This window comes from Topomyia yanbarensis, chromosome 3, assembly GCF_030247195.1.
Source record: "Topomyia yanbarensis strain Yona2022 chromosome 3, ASM3024719v1, whole genome shotgun sequence".
Lineage (NCBI taxonomy): Eukaryota > Metazoa > Arthropoda > Insecta > Diptera > Culicidae > Topomyia > Topomyia yanbarensis.
The window spans coordinates 163,949,229-163,971,496 of NC_080672.1; the positions used below are offsets into that span (position 1 = coordinate 163,949,229).

The 22,268-nt window shown below is 36.7% G+C and overlaps 1 protein-coding gene across 2 annotated transcripts in view; it reads left to right on the forward strand.

Annotated features, from left to right (window-relative positions):
* Positions 1 to 22,268, forward strand: part of LOC131693013 (neuropeptide CCHamide-1 receptor) — a 202,008-nt gene that overhangs the window by 16,553 nt on the left and 163,187 nt on the right. The window lies entirely within an intron of this gene.

A 22,268-nucleotide genomic window follows, 5' to 3' on the forward strand; every position in this document is an offset into this window, starting at 1 on the left:
GTTACTTCTGAAGTACACTCATGTATACTTCAATTTTCGCTGTTAGCAACATATTTCGAAGAACATTAAACCAATGGATCTGAAACTTCCCCGTATTATTTATACTCACAATAGCTAGTAATTAAACAAAGAAATTCTGATTTCAATCATGATTACTAATTACTAATGCTAAAAATAATAGATTAAGGAGCTCTAAAACAGATTTTTTAGGAAATATCGTCATTGTTCATGAAACTTTTTTTTTTCGAAAAACTATCGTTAAAACAGTAAAGAAAGTTAAAACCTTGGTTTCATTTCATGATATTCAGTTGCACGATTCACAAGCTATCATTATCACCACAAGCGATGAAAATAAGGATCCATGCATAAATGACGTACCATTGTGGGGGTAGGGTCAGAAGTTGTCCGACGTAGCATTAAGTTTAATTTTTTTTGACGGGCTTCAAAACCCTTTGATTAGAGAAAACAATTTAATGTTTCTCCATTCCCAAGACAAATAAATTTAAATTCACACAAATTACTTTTCATGCTGTTTTTCATAAGGTAAATTTTACGATTTGCGGACTTATAAGCTCGCAAAAATACGAAAAGATTGCGGATTTATCTTGCTACATTAGTTAGCTAATGTTGCTAACTAGTAGACTTAGTTTAGTAGCTGAATTAAATTTTCTCTTCGGATTCAAGCAAACGAAATTGAGTAATTTAGATGAACGTATGCTTTTTAGAATCATTGGCAGCTGCAGGATTGTGAACTGATAGAGCTTCTCTTCATGCTCCCCTTGACATATAAAATTCAAAACAAAGCTATCAACACTATATTTGTCATGAAATGGGCTTATTATGTACGCAATTTGCTGTTCTAATGAAAATGTTGATAAATGTCGTCAAACATTTTGAAAGTAGTATTCAAAATAATTGAAAAACATATGTAATATATGGGGGGGTTTCGGTATATGCTACGTTATTTACGAGGGAAGGTTAGCATTTTGTGACCAAATGCTACCAGGGGGGAGGGAGGGGAAAAATGCTGGAAAAAGCTACGTCATTTATGTACGGCCCCTAAAACTGCCGGATGACTAAAAATTTAATAAAATGTTCGACATGAATTCTTTATTATATCTATGTTGTATTGATGAATGAAACCCCAGTGATAAGGTGAACGTTTCAGCACTTATAAATTTTCAAACGCGGTCTCAAGCGTGAGCCTCCAAACTCCCGCGCTCACGCAATCATGAATCGGTTACTTCCGGAAATCTCTAACCTCGCTACCAAGTCCATGCCTTCAATTGGATTAATTAAAAAAGCTCTCAAATCCACTAGACAACACGTTCCTTGGCGGCATGACCGGGAACTCTAGTAATATGGGGTAACTCACTCTGTACCAGAATCTAAACCGTGCACCGAAAACTAAATATCAGAATGACGATTTACGCGACCATCCAAGAACACACGCAAATTTGTGAATGGCCACACAGCTACAAAATCGAATTTATGCACACGAACTCACATACACGCGAGCACACGGGGCAAACACGTTAACATATGAACGCTTCAGCCTTTCGCGATCATCCATGCACACCTACGCTTGCGATCGCGCAATCCTGATAACACCTCGGTAATAAAGTGAGCGTTTTAGTTATTACGAAGCTACAAACGCGGTCTCAAGCCCCAAACGCCCGTGTTCGCGCGATCATGAATCGGCCACAACCGGCAATCTTTACCCTCCGCCCTAGCAACTTACGTTCATACATTCAGTTAACGCTCATATCCACTAGACAACACGTCCCATAGCGATTTTATCGGGTACTCTAGTGGTTTGGAAGAACTTCTTCTAGCATCTGAACCGCACACCGAAAACTAAGTATCAGATTCACGGTCCATGCGTGATCATCCAAGAACATATGCGAATATGAGAAAGGACGTACGGTTACAAAATAGAATGTATAGACAAGAAGTTACAGACACGTTAGCTCATGTGACATACAAACGCACACGCGATCGAACACGTTAACGTACGTACGCTCGAGCCCTTTGCGATGATACACGCGATCGCGAAGGACCTACGCCCGCATATATCTGAACCGTACAATGAATATCATTTTCAAAATTACGGTCCGCTGCAATTGGCCTTAATCAGTGTTTTAGTGGGTGACATTTCCCGTCTCATCTGCAATTGTAGTGATGATTCTGATTTACAGTTAAATAGTAATTATTAATGTAAAATTTAAACGCGAAACGGCATATTACATATCTTCCAATTTTGGACATACTACGAACGGTTATTTCGATCATATCTCACAATGAATTGCGTAACAATCGCCATCAATTTTTTCATTTTTTTCGTTCCTAAAAAAATTACACAAGAAATCTTACATTTACAGTACAAAAATGTGTTTGGCTTCAATAAATATTTTTTCAAGTATCAAATTTCTACCCTTTAATTAGAACTCACATACGTTCCACAGTTGCACTGTAACCTATACAAATAAGCGTCACGAATAGCAATATAGTGGAAACAAGCCCAGCAACCCTACATAAAATTATCACACTTCCGGGTAGAGGACTAATAAACGTCAAGTTATTCCTTGTTAATAACACATACTTCATGGAGACGGAAGGAATATTCCACCCGTCTTACGGCACATCGAACGCAGCATTAGATAGACGAGGAAGGATTTTCTTTCATCTTAGCATTTTTTATTAATGTCGGATTTTTTCCTAGAATGAGAAGAAACCCGCTAAAGATTGGAAATAGCTGTGGTACGTGGAAGACGTACGAACTGGATACATTACGTAGGCGAGAAGGTGACGATGTATAACAACGAAGGTTTTGAAGTTCGTCTGACGCATGAATTTTCTAATGCTTCTTCTTCTTCGATTTGTGAACCACTTATTTAAATTAGTATAACTCACATGAGTGTGATAGAATATTTAAGCCGTCCAATCAATGCGATGTTTCCCGTTGGTAAGCTCACGGATGTTAACAACTCTCGAAAATCAGCAACCCGAGTCGTGAGCAGAACCAGCTTCTAATTTTGCATTTGTTGACCCGAAGCCGCACCAGATAGACTTATCGTAAACAATGACAAAATCGGAATCTGTTTGGGTAAAGTTTTAATGATAGATGTGCTGTGAAAAAGTTTGTTTATTCTATCAAATTTCACTACTCTTGATTAAACAAGTCACTTGTAGGAGATGATTTGCGGACTCGGTTCAGGTGCTGGAATCACGTAATTCACATTTCTGGGAATAGCATTAATTTTGCCTTCACGCCGTGCAAGCCAACCTGGTGTGGTCCGCTAGTTTGACGATGGGGCAAAGACAGAATTTCATTCTGTGAAACCGTTCGCACTATTTGCTGCAACACTAACAATGTTACCGGCCGCCTAACTAATACTAATGGTTCCCAGTGGGCAACGGTGGGAAAACTTTGTTAATCTCGCAGATTTTCAATGTTTTCCAAGCTTTAAGCTGTTTATTCAAACGGCAGTCCACATGATGTGCTGTTACGTGAGAAACTATTTCTGTTAACGATATTTTAGCAGGAGACTCGTACCATACGTACATGTCCGTAACTGTTGCACTTCCCAGTGGTCAGCTTCGTATGCTAGCTTAAAAGTTTTCCCAACCCAACCTGCATCCATTGAACACATGGTTCCCCGTGAATCGCTACGGGCGTGCCTCAACTTAGAAAAGTGTGATCATGCTGCCACCGCAGAACTCCGTGCTATGGTATGCATATACACGACCGATAAATAATACATATTCACACTCCGCTTCGAGTATTTGCTTATGGGGTAATTTTACGGCTCTCAGTACCTTCCTCCTCAACATTAAATTATCTGTTTTTCCAATATCAAAACGCAATAAATGTGAATTTATGGCTTGATACCAAAGCATGAGCGATTACCGTTTTCGGATTAGATGTCTGTACAACACCACACAGGATCTGTTTACGCTGACGATTGTGAAATCAATGTAAATACTGACAAGTGACAGCATGTGGAAATTTCGCTATGTGTGACTTGAAGGCTGATGGAATTTGAACAGAAGCAGATTTAATTGGAGTATTGTTTTTTCAGGAAATAGTTGTGCGAACCTTTTTTTAAATTCTAAAGATTTTAAACCTCTTGTCGATCTAAAAAAATCTCTTTTGGAAAAATCTTTAAACCCTATATGCGGGGATGGAACACAGGTGAGCTGCGTACAAGGCAATCGATTTACCAACTACGCTATGCCCGTCCCCGGTACGAGCTTTAGGATTTTATAATTGTTCGATTTAACTTTATCTATGTATAAGAAGAAAACAAAACGAATGTATACACTGTTTTAAATATTTATGGTTACCTCTCTCTGTCCCCTGTTCGTGGTATGTACTGTCACTGATAATGTGTGCAAAAAACAAGGAGGATAGTAAACGATGTGGTCGTCCTCGTTAGGTAGGGACACATCGTAAAAGTTATAAGAAAGTGAGTCAGGCATAAAATCAACGATTTTGAAGCTCATAAAAATGTAAAATTGAGTGTTTTCTTTGGCAACTAATTCATTTTTTTGGGTTTTGACTTTACGCGCCAATACTTTCTTTAAGACTTTTTGATTTGATTGGCAAATTAAAAAAGAAAAAAGTTTGATTTTTTGTAAAGGTATGTAACGATATTTTTATTTAATACTTGTTACACGTCTAGCGTAGTACAATGTCTAATTTGCAATATCGACTTAAGGGTGGGGGTAAGGGTTTCAGCGTAAAAAACTCTTTCATCGCAATTTTTTAGAAATGTGGGTGAAGCGAATTGATAAAAATTTGTATACGTTATAATGTATTGTTTCAATAACATTCTTTAATTTTTCTATGCAAAAATATCAACAAGCGACTCAGTGACGAAACTTTTTGTGGAATGTCTCTGGAAAAAACACAATGTGCGGTGTTAACTGCAACCATTTGTCTTCTACCGCAAGGGTCATGGTATATTGGCATTTGAAATGCGAATCACCTGAGTCTACGGCATGTCCGGACGAGCATAAAGTAACTTTGTACCCTTTTTCATAAACGACTTAGAGTGAGTCAATCTTTTTCCTTTTAATATTGTAACGACATTTAATTAGCAAGGGACTGGAAGATGTGAAATATTTTTCAATATTAAGAGCCATAGTACTCAAGGAAAAGCAAGAAGTTGAAGGCAATGAGCAAGCTTAGAGTTTCCCGGCGACTTAACCCTTTTTCTTCCGAAACGCAAGGGTCAGGATATTTTGGCATTAAATGCGAATCACCTGAGTCTGTGGCATGTCCGGAAAAGCGTAAAATCACGATAGACATACATATTTTGCTAATCAAAATTACACCGAAAACAGCAAATGAAAATTTAAAACAAATTTATTTTATTTTTATCGTAAAACGAAACAAATTACCCAATAATTTGGACGTTTTCAATTTATGAGTACTACTGGTACTGTACCAGTACTTGTTTTAAAAATGTAAACAGTTACATCTACCTGAATTTGATTCGAAAAACTATGGCGCAATTTTCACCAAACGGGTACAGGATAAGTATCAATATTCGGAAAGGGGTACATAGAACGAAAAAGGTTGAAAACCACTGTTCTAACAGAAATAAGCTTTGGATACATATTCTATTTCTTTTCCAGAAAGGCGGTGTTCTCGTACATAGTTTCCCTATGGTGTTGTTTGCTTCTCTCGTCTTTTCAATTGTGCAAATAGCCTAGATGTTATCTATCTCGGATTGCATCCGCGGGTGGTCGACTCGAGCTCGTGCAAGAATTCATACATTTTAAGTCATGCAGTTTTCATTTTATCATTCGCACAACAATGCGTTGTAATATTGCAGCTAAATTATGTGATGTGCTCTATGTAAATAACTAATTGTAATTAAATCAACGACATTATCTCTAAGAACATGTAAATTATTTCAAGAAAAATCTCTTAGGACAAACTATGTGCAAATTAATCCGTCATTATAATGAAAGTTGCGAATCATTGACATAACAATGTTTATAGGGACAATATGATCAGTTTATCAGAACAAGGTTTTTTGGTACCATTTGGAATTCCTAATAACTGTACAAAATTTTTAACTGGCATAGCTTCGTAGTTTTTCGATTAACCTAATTGGGACGTGCGACAGAATGATTTCAAAGGTAGGTAGTAAACCAAAATAAAGTTTTCAAATTGAAATTACTGCAATATTTTCGAGTCATTGAGAGAAACTACTGAAATATACAGCTGAGTAATCCAAAGACGTTTGGTCAATTTCATATGCCAAGTAGGAACGAAGAAAAGCAGCGTCCTATATCCCGCTGCTGTTAGTTGTATCAACGGAAGTAAAGAGGAGTAATAAATTACACAACACACAAATTACACAACACAAAAATTATCCAAAATTAACCCAACTATATTTTTTATGTTTGTTTTATCTGCTTTTTTGTTAATTTGTTATACGGGTGTATTAAAGTTTCGCGACTTCAATCAGAATCAGGTATTCTGCAATTGTTGTTTTGTGAAAGGGTTCATTCATAAATTACGTAACGCAAAAATTGTCCAGAATTCAGTCCGCCATTTTACATGTAACGAATTGTCACAAATTTCTCTGTCCCCTCTCCCTTACGTAACAAATCCTTCAAAAAAAAATTCCAATAAAAACTTGTCACATAACGTTCTAGATTACTCCCCCAAATGTCAGTACATGTCACAATTTGATGTATCGAGAAATTGGCGCTTGTCATAATTGTGTTTCTCGTTATCTCAGGAACTCTTCAGAATTTAAAAATTCTGGAAACACCACTTTATAGAGATTTTAAAAGTATCATGGCATATCTAACTCAGTTCACCCCAAAATGGCGTTTGTCATAAGATAGTACAACAGCGACGATATGCTTCGTTCTGGGAATCCACTCACGGTACTTATTCTGGCTGTGTAACGGCTGCACGAACTTATTTTCTAATGATAATTTCAGTAGAATGGCTTCACGTTGATCTGCCAATACAAGGCCCGACAATAATTTCTTGAAATCTCTCAAGGATAATATAGCTGATTTGAAAGCTCTCTCGGTTAAAGTTGACTCAGCACTGGTATCTCCAACCATAAATACACCTTGGAAAAGAAATTCTGCATACGAACCAGTTCTAAACACTCCTAAGCGCAAGCGTGCAGATGATCCGCAACTTTCAATGAACCACACACTTTCATCGTTTTGATCGCAACTCTTCTTCTAGTCAACTAGGTGGCAGTGACGGATTTCTAATCACGCTTAAAAATATCTCACTAACACTGTTCTAAAATTGCCTTGTTTCGAATACTTGGAACAAGTTATTGTGCGTATTGTACATCCGCGTCGCCCCATGTGTATTTCTTGTATATATCTGCAACTGAACAGCAGTCCAGACATGTACAATGCTCATGCTTTTGAAGTTCCACAAATTCTAGATGAATTTGTCAGTTCAGGTAGTGTACTCATTGTAGATGATTGCAACTCTCCCCATCTCCGATGGATGTTCCACGACGACCTTAAATGACTGACTTAAAATGCCTCATCTGAACAAGAGATAGCTATCACGTAAATGATAGTCGCTGGCAGTTTGAATAAAATGAACTCTCTCGTTAACATAAATGAACGAACGATCGATCTGGTATTCGTTATCTACGCACATTCGGTCATATTATTTGAACCTCTGATGAAGTGGATGCTTACCATAAACCCTTCGTGCCGAGGTTTCACACAAACTCAAACGGATAAGGATTCTGACGATTTCATCCACGGCTTCAACTTTGACTTCAACCAATGCAGTTTTGAGGAAAGTTCTGCAGCCTTTAATGCAGTTACTGCTGTAACTTGTTGAACGGAAACGATCTGGATCATATGGTCGCTGTATTCTCCGGAACTTTATACGAGGTAATCCATTGTATAGTTCCTAAAAGACGAGCGAACAAAAAGACGGACTTTAAGTATACGTGGTGGAACCCTGAATTTCGTCATCTAAGCAAAAAAGTTCACATTTCTCTATTCTAAATTTACAACTCGGCCAACCAGCCCCGCAGGAAATTTGGCCAAACTATCCCAATGCACATTTTCGAGAACAATCACGATTTTCACAAACAAAAGTGAGATTACACTGGTAACCGTAATACCATTTTTTTGGGTTTGGAATACCCTTTCCAGCGGTACTACGTTTTTGAAAATCGGATGTAAATTGATTCGCGTTACACACATTACTTTACTGAAGTTTAATCACCAGCGCCGTAAAAAGAACAAACGTGCTTCTGTACAAACGACAATACCAAAACACCCGAATTTACGTCGGTATATGGGCGACCTAATTATCGAGTGACAAGAGAAAAACCCTTTTTTTTAATCGATTCCTAGTCCCACCAGAAGTACTTGCTCCAAATTTGCAGTAAATCGGACAAGTCTAGCTACCGGACCAATGTGTTTGAAATCTGTATGAGATTTTCGACAATTTACATGGAGAAAACCCAGTTGCTCGTATTTTAACCGCTAGGTGGCACTGTATGCATCATATCACCACTGTAAGTGAAAATAAAAAAGATAATTCAATTGTATATAACTTTGTCGAAGACTGCTGGTTGATCTGGCTTTGTCAAAACAAGATATTAAATTTTTAACGAAGTGCTGTCTGAGTCAGTTTTGCATGGGGCCTAGCAGTGCATGGTTGTATATCAGTACTCGATAAAAATGAACTATCCATTTTTTGTGAAATAACGGTTAGGTTCAGTACAATAGTATGCTTAAAAGAACTATAGTAAACAATACTAGTCATGTTTTGGTTAGAATATTTTAGTTTCACATGTTCCCGCATATAGGGCGCCAAGAATAACTTATTACCGAAGAAAGATAGAAATGAGGTGTCTTCTACAAAGTTGTAGAACAGGCATTTTGCAGTAATTCTTCCGAAAGTCTTGATATTCTATCTCTCTTCTATTTAAAGTTATGGTTGGCGCCGTCTATCTATATCTTCTTTCAACAAAGCTGGATTGACAGGCAGTCTTCGACGAAGTTGTATACAATTGAATTATCTTTCTTATTTTCACTTACAGTGATAATATGATGCATACAGTGTGACCTAACGGTGAAATTGCGACCTGGTTGGTTTTCTTCATGTAAATAGTCGAAAAATCTCATACAAACTTCAGACACGGTGGTCCGGCAGCAAGACTTGTTCGATTTGTTTCAAATTGGTGCAAGTACTCCTGGTGGGACTAGGAATCCACTCAGTGGCGGGGCGATTGAGTTTTCAAAAATTCTTCATTTTTCTGGGCAGTCTACCTAATACCCCACCAAAATCACTATAGATGTCACTACTGCGCATAATTGCATTTTCATAAAAGACACTCGGCCATCTACGGCCAACCAACCCCGGTCAGCCCAATATTAGAACTGTTCAAGGCTGCTTTCGGAACAACCCTTGGTTTCTTAAAGCGTAATACCGCTTTGACTTTGACGATTGCTACGTACTAAAATCTCTTTATTGCGAACTGGTTCGAGGGCTCCACGTCGTCACGTCGTCGTCGCTGCTGCTTGAGTTACTGACGCTAGAGTATGGTCAAAACATTCCTGTCGATAGATGTTGCAAATTCAACGAAACATCACATCTATTTGATTTTATTGTTACCAAATCTAGTTATAATTTAGCTATCATGAGTTTTTCAACTATTTAGCCAGTAAGATATAGGATTTTTGAATAATCTGTACGGGGTCTACCGAAGATCGGAACAAATTAATAAAAACAAATAATAAATTATGTGCAATTAACTGAAGAAGGAAAGATATAGGGGAACTCGAGGCTATTCGGACCAATCTAAGCAAATCGTCCTTTTAGGTGGATCGAAGGGATCTGAGTTTCTCCCACGGTCTTAATATCCCCGGGTTCCCCTAAATAATGATCATGAAAAATGTTGTCAAGAAAAATGAGATTTATGTAAGATTTTTCGTCACATCAACATATTTATTTCTAGCAACATATTTTTCCTGCATATTTTTTATATTTGTTGACTTTTCTCGGTGAAAATAAAACAGCAATTTTTTCCATTTTTGCATGTAACGTTTCGGCTTACTGTTCTTAAGCCATCGTCGGAGTCATAAACTTATGTTACACATCCTCCACTCGAGTGAATGGAGGATGTGTGATATAAGTTTATGCGTCTGACGATGGCTGAATTCCACGAAATAAAACGAAATTTTTTGCCTTTCTCATATAGAAAGGTTATGCAATCACTCTGAACATCGTCAACCTAATCCATATACCATTCAACTCAGTTCGTCGAGATCCGAAAATGTCTGTGTGTATGTATATATGTGTGTATGTTGCAAAAAATGTGACCTCTGTTTCCCAGAGTTGGCTGGACTGATTGATTTTTTTACAGATCGGACTTCCGGTTCTAGAGTTACGGGATGAAGAGTACGATCGCACAGCATACTCACATATAAACTGGTACCACCATTATATCAAAATGATGTCAAACTTATTAAAATAGGTGCAAAATTACTTGGATTTCCCAGTCTAGATCAATAATGATTAACCAACGCAGCTTTGACCACATTGGCCATCTACAACGTTTCTTGATTCCATATAAGAAGAACTAAAAAAATGCTCAAAGGGGTGAGTAAAGGAAAATTTCAAAATCGAATTTGTATTTTCGATGCTAAATGTCCTTAAAACGCATAAAACCTCGAGATTTGATGAAATCTCCAAAAAAGACTTTTTTAACTTTTTATGGTTTTATTCGAGTAACAAGTCCATCTTACCCCCAGTTCCCCTACTGTTTCTAAATTTTCCTTTGAACATTTTTCAGTTTCTGCTGATATGGAATAAAGAACCGTCGTAGGTGGACAATGTGGTCAAAGCGTCTTTGATTAGGCATTATTAATGTAGGCTGCCACGTCCAAGTAATTTTACCCTTTTTTGGAAAATAATTGCATCATTTTAATATCTTGCTGGTACCAGTTTATATGGACAATTTCTTTGAGGCCGCACTCTTCAACCCGTAACTCTTGAACTGGAACTCCAATCGAAAACAAAATCAGCAGCTGATGGGAAATTTGTACTTTTCATTCGAGACTGAGTTTGTGCTAATCGGTCCAGTTATCTTTGCGGAACAGAGGTGACATTTTTGCCACATACACACATACATTCTCACATACATACAGACATACACAAACACAGATATTTTTTGATCTCCACGCACTGAGTCGATTGGCTGGGACGATTTTCAGCGTCATAACATAACGTTTCCATATGAGAAAGGTATTCGTTCGCTTTCTATGATAATACTGCGTATGGCATTCGGCATAATATTGATTTTTGCTATTAGAAAAAGCATATCAAGAAATTAACTAAATCATGTTTTTACAATATATTATTAATTTATATTTACAACCATTACAACTTTTAAAATAAAGCTCTAGAAATATCACATAGTAAGAATTTGAATTAGAATTTAGATCTGTGTTTTATCTCCATTGTATCTTACTCAATTTTCTACAAAAGCCTTCAAGTGACATTTTCTTTGAAAACTAAAATGAAGGTGAACCATTGAGCTCCCATAAATTTATTTGATTAGTTGAAGGAATCTATGGGTTTTTAAAACTGGGAGCGAAAACGGATTAAGTTATCCAAGACTAGCATAATAAAAAAAATTCAGCCATCTAAGCAATGTATAATATTTCTGTCTCTAATTGTATTAAGAGGTACCATTGTGCGGCAGTGTGCCTTGTGTCATTCACTATTGTACTACTATATAATTGGAAACTTAAACAAGAAAACCAGCTACAGTATGCAAACAGTTGCCACGTGCGTCGGCAGGCAGTAGCAGCCCGGTTTTCATCCATCATTCGAATACTGCTTCCGAAGCTGGCCTATTCAGTGGGTATGTTTACAAACGAGAATAGATAGATGTTTACTGCGCAATCTGATAAACACAAGCAGGCCATAATTTATCATTCGGCTGAATACCTTCGCAATTCAACGGTTGTTAGAAATACAACCACCTTCACTTGCTCGGATAATATTACACCTACCACTCATTTGCGCGCTGATAATAATGATTGGCCATGCTAAATTACGCATCAATCATTTGGTGCTATAAGTCATTGTAATTCCAGTAACGATAGGACCAAGTGGGCGGAATACGTACATGTCTTCCGATACGTTTTGATCTTTGCGTAAACGAGATGTTTTATTGGGAACTTTATCACATTCCCAGTATCGTTTTCCATGGAACACATTACAAATAGTTATATTTTCCATTCGTATTTTATTGCCAATAGAAAAGAAACAACCTTCCGTTATTTCACGGTGACTTCTCTACCATATTGCGTGTTCGCGGAAAACAGTGCAATAACGGATGCAATATCATACTGCTTGTAACGAAATTTGTCGAGTCGGAAGAGTCCGATAGGCGAACCAACCACAAATTACTTTGTGACTGCTGGTATTACGGAGCTTGTCGTTTCTATCACACCCTCACTGTTTTTACCAACATGGTGATGCTCGGCGTGGGGTTACCGCTTTGATCATCGAAATAATTTAAAATCCCATAAAGCTCGTACGAAGTACGTCCTCGGCTTGAAATATCACGAAAAAAGTTTTTCGATTCAATAAAATAATTATAATTTAAATGAATATACAGATAAGATTAAGCAGCTTGTTGACTCCACTCTTGCAGTCTGTGAAAAAGAAAAAAAAGTTTATCCACCCCCGTCAAAAAAACGGTATTACAACATCAATATCGTTTAAGGGTACGTCCATATTTGCATGTTTTATTGTTTATGCCCTAGATCAAAAAATGCATTGCAACAAAACTTACAGTATGTGTTTTGTGAGACTATGCATTCTTTGAAATAGTAGTAGTAGCAAAGAAGTTGCAGAAGTTGCTGTCATTTTATTCAATGCAAACATTGTACATAACAGCTATACCATCACTAGAATTGGATAAGCACTAAAAATACTCAGATTCCTGGACAAAATTTAAAATAATGTTGAATTTTATATTATGTTCGAAAATAACAGCGAAAAGAAAAACTGAAATAATAGCAATGAAATTCCTGAGATGCTCCTTTTTCTTAACAATTATATAACAAAAGTTATGCACAAACTCAAAAAGTCTGATTGACTTATACCAAAGAATAAGGTCGGCCAAAAAATTGAAATCCAATGAATGGCTACATTTTTTTAACACAGCGAAGCAAAATCATGTTTTACATTTCTTACAAAAGAAATGTATAGGATTCGCTCAAACTTTGAAAACTTTCTCCGAGGCCCGGAGGGCCGAGTTTCATATACCAATCGACTCAGCTCGACAAATTGAGACAATGTCTGTATGTGTGTGTGTGTATGTGTGTATGTATATATGTACAAAATGTCATGTAATTATCTCAGCAATGGCTGAACCGATCTTAATGAAACTAGTTTCAAATGAAAGGCCCAACGTGCCCATTTGACACCATTATTTTTGTTTTTCGATATGTTGTTTACTTTTTGAGATATAGGTCATTTTGTCAAAACATTGCAGGTTTTTTGCAAATAACTTTTGAACAATGCAATATTGTCACAAACTGCACATAAATAGAAAGCTTGTAAAAATACCTTTCTAACAAGCTATAGATTTTCAAAATCCGTGCACGAGCGGCGAAGATATTAAACATTTTGTATTTTTATTCCTCGCTTACCAATTTTCACTAACTAAAAATGAGATTGTTTCATACAGAGTATTGCTTTACTGGTGTTTTAGGAGCAAAACTAAACCGATTTTGAATATCGGGGTATGAAAACACATCTACGTGATTCAAGGAATTCGATGTTGAGAATTTTTTCTATTTCTCAGAAATCAAGTTCACTTCAAAGACAAAAAAATGTGTTGATAGTGAAACAGCGAGTTCTAATATTTATCCCTTGTATTAGGCGTTGCGTTCAATCATGAGGTAAATGTTGGATGGTATATCAATACACAGATCAAAAAGTAATTCACCTAGTAGTGAGATAAAAGATTTCTCATATAATTATACTCGTGGCGTCACCGAAAGCAATTGTATGTTTGAAGCCCAAAACTCTAGCGAAAATTTAGCTCTTTTGCAAGATTTAGATTATACTGGTTATGGCACAAAAATTACTACTTACATTATTTATGATAATAATGTAAGGAATCAATATATCGCATAATATACCTATAAAAATAAGGTCACTGCCTTAACCATCATTTGCCATTCCTCACACGTCCCCCCCCATCTCTCTCTCCTCTCTCTCTCTCTGTCTCTCTTTCTCTCTGTCTCCCTTCTATCGCATCTATCTAGCTATTTCTGTATCCATTTCTAAGTTGTGTGATAAGTCTTCTGCCAATCTGAAATATTTATTTATATCCAAGCCAATTTCATGTGTGCTATGTAATTGTGAAGGTTTGAGAAAACAAAACTATTTTTTGTCTGCTGCTACATCAACTCAACTTTAATTCAATTGTATTCAAAGCCTGTATCTACACTATAATTAAGGAAATTCATGGCTGTATCAGAAAAATATTTGGCTTAATTGGGTAATATGGATGTTTAACGATGAAAATTTTCAAAAGAGACATTCCACGTGCGATATTTAAACTATTCGTATCTCTATTGAATTTTGAATGAAACATTTTGAGCATATGTTGAAAGCTGAAGCCAGCAGGATTAGACTTGCCATCAACGTTTCGAAGACAAAATACATGAGAGGGAGAGGTTCTAGAGACGACAATGTGAACCTCCCATCCCGAGTTCGGATTGACGGTGACATAATCGAGATGGTCGACGAACTCATGTATTTGGGCTCACTGGTAACCGAAGACAATGATAACAGCAGAGAAATTCAGAGACGGATCTTGGCGGGAAATCGTGCCTACTTTGAACTCCGGAGGACGCTTCAGTCGAACAAAATTCGCCGCCGCACGAAGTTGATTATCTACAAGACGCTGATTAGACCGGTGGTCCTTTACGGCCACAAGACCTGGACTATGCTCGTGGAGGACCAACGCGCCCTTGGAGTTTTCGAACGAAAGGTGTTGCGTACCATCTATGGTGGCGTGCTGATGGAAGAGGAACGTATCGCAGGCGAATGAACCATGAGTTGTATCAGATGCTGGAAGAACCATCCATCGCGCATACCGCAACAATAGGACGTTTGCGGTGGGCTGTACACGTCATGAGAATGTCAGATGACGACCCGGTGAAGATGGTTCTTGAGGGCGACCATACAGGAACAAGAAGACGGGACGCACAGCGAGCACGGTGGATCGACCAGATAGAGGACGACCTGCGGACCCTTCGAAGACTGCGAGGCTGGCGACAAGCAGCAATGGACCGAGTGGAGTGGGGACGGCTTCTGCATACAGCAAGAGACAAAAAGGCTCTAGCCTGAACGGTAAGGTAAGTATATGCCCAAATATGTCATGTGAAAACTAAGAACAACTTTTTTGTAATGATATTATTGAAAATGCACATTCGTTGTATTGGTACGAACTTTCATGAAAAATAACGGATCAAAGACCAAAAATATCCACAAATTAGATCCAGAAAAAGATGTCTTCCAAAGTACCCACTCTCGATGGGGAATGCAACTACAATGTGTCTTCTAACTTATCGTCGTCCATATTTGCATATACTGAGTAGTTTGAACCATTTCTTTTTCACAGTATTGGTTTGTATAGGACTTATTTATCCATATTTCCTGCACGAGAATTCCGAACGAAACAATATGCAAGCTATAATGATGAATGGAAAGAAACTGCATTGCAATCAACTGAATGTATGGCTTTTATGCTATCGACATAGCCTAGACATTTCACACTATTAACTTCAATGCAAATAAAAACTTTTAAATATCTACCTGTCTCATTCAAGAATCGCATTCTCCCTCAGTCGTTTTCTGTTCAAGGGGCTTGAAAGCACATGTGCCCTTGTCTCACTTTACTATAGAGGAGACTGAGGAGACTTGATCCCCTTTTTTATTTTTCAATCCTACACTAAGACTAAACGCATAGCGAAATTCAAAAGATTTATCTTATGATGAATAGAAAAATAACAAAACTATGTTTTCATAAGATTAATATGAAAAACATACGACTTTTATGGTTACCTTAACATTATCTTACGAGCATCTTATGATTCTCATAAACATAAAAGAAATGTATAATATTATCGTATGATAATTCAAAGATACCTTATGGAACATGAAATCATAGCAAACTGATTTTACAAAATAAATGCGGTTTCATAAGATAATCTTATGATTTACATACGTGCTACTTGTGGCTAAAAATTATACGATATTCCTATGAAATCCGCTGTATTTTTTACCTGAGTATACTCCGTGGAATGATAAAAAACCGTGTATTTTTTGTAGTTTTATATTGCTTCTAGGGTTGACTGATATTCATAAAAAAATTACATGAAAATATTATACTGGACATGAGCTATGAGCATTTTTGGAAAACAACAAAAAAATGGAAAAAAAATTGATTAGTGGAGACTCGATCCCTAATTTGGGGACACTTGATTATTTTTTGAAAATGTGTTTAAAAGAGCATGTAGGGTAATAAGCCTATTTTAACCCTGTTTCTATTATCATCCTACCCATCTGAAGCCTTTGGTTAGAGCAGCGTCTGCCATGTTTGCTCAACGCATTGGCTCAAATGTTGTTGCGATAATTGTGTTACTCGATTAGAGTTTTTGCTGCACTCAAACAGAAGATTTTCACCATTCTCAAGACAATTTTGTTATTATATTGGCTTTTAATAAGAGTCGAATGACCTTAAGGCTAAAACCTATATAATCGAAATAAAAAATGGCTCCTAATAACAAAGCAAAGAAGCTGAAATAATAAAATTAATAATGAAATAATGTGGTACCTTCCCTAATAGGGCGAACCCCATTCAATATGTATTGTGGTATTGATTAAATTGTTGTGATTAGATATTACTATTTTTGTTGCTACATATTACGCATTTTTTACGAATTCCCCAATTCTCTTGTGCAATTATTTGAAAGCTGTCGTTATTATGGTTGAGGAACGTCAAATGTGGGATGCATGGTTGCTACGTATACTGTAGTAAACAATTAGAGTTAAGTTTTTGTACGATGAAGCGTTCATTTTTGACAGTTTTTTTTTGTTATTTTATGGCAACAATGACTTCAATTGTTCTGATGTGAATTTGGTTATTTTCAGTGGTGTGTATGAAACAATGCAAACTTTAGTACAAATATAGTTGAACACAAAAACCAGCTCAATAATAACGTATTCATATAATTGACATTCTCGTGTAATTCTGTATGCAAAAGTATAGTGTTCTGGCATCACTGGCAGTTGCACCATTGCACCCGTGTCGAATTGACAGATGCAACAAATTTGTTGTCATGCTGACAGACGACGAAGTGCATCACGAATGTAGTGCGAGGGAACTGTCAGACAACATAAGTAAACAAACAACATAAGAAGGAAAGTAGGATAGAAAAACACCATTTTGAAAGTGATAGTAGTAGAATAGTAAAATACGTTGGAATAAGAAATTAGAAGTTGTGAGCAAGGAAATTATTCGGATAGTGGATAGATTAAAGATTAAGCTGTACTAAGATCCAGAATACATACGCGGAGGCAAACACTGGACAAATACGAACGGTACAGTTGAGATTATCAATTCCGAGATAAAACGAAATAAATTGCGATAAACAGCGATAGAGGAAGGAAAAGAGGAAGCTGTAAAGTAAGGAGAACAAACAATTTTTGATCTGCACAGTAAAAAAAAGGCGGATTTTCAAAAATCTTGTTTTCGCCTGCCGTCCGAACAAAATCAAAAATTGTTTCTCGGATAGTGTGCAGGATGGCTTCTTCTCCTTCGAAGCAAGAAAAGTGTCTGTACTGCAAACTAGCGGAATCCGATGACATCGATTGGGTTCAATGCGAAGAATGTCAGTATTGGGCTCATTTCTCGTGCGCAGGTGTTAACCAAGAAGTGGCGAACGTTAGTTGGCGTTGTCCGCGATGCTCTCCGCAAAGCGCCCGGCGTCTTAAAGTTCCAGAGACTACGGCTAAGAATCGCGGGAAGAAGTCCGCCCCGAATAGCGATGCAGGGTCCGATCGTGGAGCTGGTTCCGTCTTAGACCTGACTGAGCAGCAGTTGGAAGAGGAACAGCTAGCAATGGAGATGGCCTTTGCAAAGCAGATCGAGTTGCGGAAACAGCGTCTTGCTAAGCAGCAGGCTTGGAACGAGAGGCGGATGAAGCTAGAGTGGGAGAAGCGCGAGCAGGAGCTACGAGCGCAGCGTGAAATGGAGCAGCGGCAGCTAGAGCATGAGCAGAAAATGCTTGACTGCCAATTGGCCGCAGAACGTGAATTCTCGAAGAAGCGGGATGCTATTCGGAAACAGTTCGACGACAGCATTAATAAGGTCAACGCATTGAAGGGCCAATATGGAGCTGTCAGCGGTGCTTCTGCCTCCAAAACGGAACAGAAGGTGGATGACTGGATGCTGGATTATCGCGGAGCATATCCAAAGCCAGGATATCTGCAGACGGAAGATAAACTCGCGTCAGGCACGTAGCCAGAGGGGGGGCTAGGGGGCTAAAGCCCCCCCCGAAACTTTTCAAAAATAAATTTAAGAAGCAACATGTTTTTCGGTAACTCGTAAAAAAATTGTATCTTGTTTGGTTTCAACAAATTAATGGGAGAATGGTGAGGAAGATTGCTATTTCGAGCCACCGAAGACATCGGTCACGATATCTACTCAGTATGCCGAGTCTGATAACACACTTCCTTTCATATTGTGTGACTCGTCGGAAGAACAAAAGAAACTGTTACTTTAATTCTTGCTGGGGTGATCCGTCGGATGATTGAATCGTAGAAGCAAGAAGTGGTGCTCCAGCCAAACGTGGAGGCTATTGACTTCTGGAATTTTTGCATAACCGAATTTCATGATGGGGAATATTTGCTGAAGGTGAAAATAGAGGTTATGCTTACGAACATCGCCTTTAACGAGTTCTACCTTGTCAGGCATTCAGTACTTATGTTACTCAACAAATTAGCCTAGGCGAAACCAGTCATTTTGCAACTTGTAATACGTGGTTGATTCTCATATATATGGATGATGAGAAAATCAATGTTCGTCTACAAGATCTGATACTTCTTACTTGAACCGCGGGCGAACGACCAGGAGGTTAAAGCCCCAATAAACAAACTTAACTTCTTTGAACCGTGGCTATTAAAAGATTCCTGTCACATTTGGAAAAAATGTAATTTATTATAAAGGACTCATCTAGGAATTAGACGGGTAGGGTCAGCTAGGATTTCGTCCTAGCTGACCCTGCACGCACAAAACGCAATGCGATAATATCATCATACACGTTACATCTTTGCACATCCATAGTCTCCAATACGATTACCTGAAAAACAAACAATTGCCAAATTTGTGGCTGCTGTTCATATAATATTGACGGCAAAAACTGCGTCTAGTATCTCAAAATTAACAGTCAGCATCATCATTGAGGAAGTCGACACTGGTGGCCCGTAAGGGGACAAAACAAAAATGAAATCAGATATTCGCGAACTGCCATGTCCATAGCAGTTACCACGATAATAATACGGAAGTGTACAAGATTGATATGAACGACCACCAAGACGCGGTTGGTTATGAAAAATATTTCTCGATCAGTAAACAGGTCAATCGCACGAGATCTGTTGGACAACCATTAGCGTTTTATCATTTTCATTGTTTACATCGTGGAAATATATTAAAGACTCAAGGCTTCATTTAGCTAATGCATTGAACCGACTCAAGTAAACGAATTGTATAATAAAAAATTAGAAGTTTCATAGAAAACTGAGTACAAAAACTGTCCCAAAATTAACATTTATCGCTAGTAATGGTATCTAACAAAACTCATTTTATGCTAGATATTGGCCTGAATAAAGAAAGTTAGTTAAATCATACGCAAATTGAATTTCTGTAATAGATTAGAGCAATGTGCGCTTAATATAAACGTCAAGCATCTTCCAAACTGTTTTCTTACATTCTTTAGCTAAAAATAATTGACACGTATTTTTTGGTTTGGCTAAATATTATATTTTTTTCAAGTTATTCGCTTTTGAACTTTTGAAGTCTATAAAATTGAACATTTTTCAATCACTGATAACTCGGAAACGACTCGATATATGGAAAAAAATATTAAATAAAAAAGTTGCGTTTTCAAATAAGCTTACCAAAAAAATCACAATTTTTTTGTTATATAACTTATGAAATTTGCAACAAATTGAATTTTTTTAAGGCTGGATCAAATTTTTTATTTATTATTTTATTTAAGTATTAAAATCGTGTTAAAAAGATTGTGTAAAAATTTGGCAGTGGAATTCTTTGCGAGATATTACAATTATAAACATAAAACATGGCAATTTTACACTAAACGCCCAGCGAAAGGCCTGTTATAACTGAAATGTCTCGTAACACTTCGAGTTCCATTCTGAATTTTTCACATAATCTTCTTAATATAGATATGTAATCAAAATAAATTTGATTTCGGGGGACTTTAGAAAATATTTGCTTTTGACATGAGAATACCCCCAAAAAAGTCTTAAATTTGCAGAATGCGAGTCATTCCACGATTTACAACTATAATTTTAGTTCCCTTCAATTTTTTTGCACTCTTTAGCTGAAAATTATAGACACGATTTTTTTACTTTGGCTGAATTTGACTTTTTTTTTCAAGTTATGAGTTTTTGAACTTTATAAAGTACTAGCTAATACCCATCGCACGTTGATGCGACTTTCAACGAAATAGGAGGAAACCATAATTTGTTCCGAAGCGCCTTCTTGTAGGCAGATAATCCCCACCAATAGCACACAAACACGCTCCATAACAAATTCCTACTATGCATAAATTTTTACGGCAATTGGTTAAGCCGTTTGGGAGTCCATAAATCACATACATACAAATATCGACTTTTAATAATATAGTGATTTTTTAAAGTTTTATAAATTTAATAGAATTGGACATTTTTCATTGCCTCATAACTGAGAAACTATTAGATTTCTGGAAAAAAGCATTAAATAATAAAAGCTGCGTTTTCAGAAGATCTCGGCGGATTTTTTTTTGTAATATTTGTTTTTGTTAAATAATTTATGTATTATGCAAATATTAGTAACAAATTTTTTTCAGGGTGGAGCCAAAAAAATCTTTTTAGCTTTTTCAAATAATTTATAATTATATCGAGAAGATTGTGTACAAATTTCAGAAAGAAATTCGAAGTATTTTACGAGATATTTCAATTACAATAGGCCTATCACTAGGCGTTTGGTGTAAAATTGCCTTGTTTTAAGTTTATAATTGTAATATCTCGCAAAGTATTTTGATATCCACTCCCAAATTTTTGCACAATTATTTTAACATGATTTTTAATATTTAAAGAAAATAATAAGTAAAAAATTGGTCCAACTTTAAAAAATTCAATTTGTTTCAAACAATTGCAAATTTCATAAGTTATATAACAAAAAGAAATTGCTATTTTTTCAGTAAGCTCACAACTTTTTCATTTAATATTTTTTTCCATATATCGAATCGTTTCCGAGTTATAAGTGATTGAAAAATGTTCAATGTTATAAACTTCAAAAGTTCAAAAACTAATAACTTGAAAAAAAAATCATATTTAGCCAAAATAAAAAATACGTGTCAATTACTTTAACTAATGAATGCAAGAAAAAAAATGGAAGGAATTCAAATTTTGATTGTAAATCAGACGTGGAATGACCCATATATTTTGATCCTATTGATCACCAAAGATCCTCCTTCCTAACTGGGGTATGCCAAAAAATTATGTTAGCATGATGCATTAGAACTGGTAATAGTTACAGGACGCCAGATCAAGAAAATAGAAGTTGAACCATCTACAATTCGTTTGCTAAATCAGAAGATTTTGTGCAAATTTCGACATTCTCTTCGATCGAACATTTTATGGATATTTTTCTACTCATTTCGATTTAGCGTCATCTACACCTTTTAAACGTGTAGCTTAGAACACCTTGCGTTTTCCAGCACTGTCAAGGATTGTCATATTCGGTTAGCGCATAAATACTGAGAACTCTAGAATATCCATTGTTGCAACGAGAGTAAATTGTAACTTGTAAATAAAAATAAATAATAAAAATCAAATTAAACATCAATAATTCGTTGATGTACTATAGCCTTTCTTGTGACAAAGAACATGGATTGTCTTAGATTTGGCTTTGTTTTCA